This window comes from Physeter macrocephalus, chromosome 19 (genome assembly GCF_002837175.3).
Source record: "Physeter macrocephalus isolate SW-GA chromosome 19, ASM283717v5, whole genome shotgun sequence".
NCBI lineage: Eukaryota > Metazoa > Chordata > Mammalia > Artiodactyla > Physeteridae > Physeter > Physeter macrocephalus.
In genome coordinates, this window is record NC_041232.1 from 5,542,825 (window position 1) to 5,543,138 (window position 314).

A 314-nucleotide genomic window follows, 5' to 3' on the forward strand; every position below is an offset into this window, starting at 1 on the left:
GGCCCGCGTACAGCAAAAAAAAAAAAAAAAAAAAAAAAAAAAAAAAAAGCATTTAGGAAATCATTGCGTAAACTTGAGACCTTTTCTGGCTTATCCAAAAGTCCACTAATGGTTCCTTTCCCCTTCTAGGTTCTACTTGTTACCTAAACTTAAATTGTTGCCAGTTACACATCTTGAATACATAAGGATTATTTGTGTGTTTTTTTTTTTTTTTTTTTTTTTTTTCGGTGGTATGCGGGCCTCCCTCTGTTGTGGCCTCTCCCGTTGCGGAGCACAGGCTCCGGACGCGCAGGCCCAGCGGCCATGGCTCACGG

General features: G+C 41.4%; 1 protein-coding gene across 1 annotated transcript in view; it reads left to right on the plus strand.

The window, feature by feature from the left end:
- The window catches only part of XBP1 (X-box binding protein 1), a 5,335-nt gene that overhangs the window by 1,876 nt on the left and 3,145 nt on the right, over nt 1-314 (plus strand).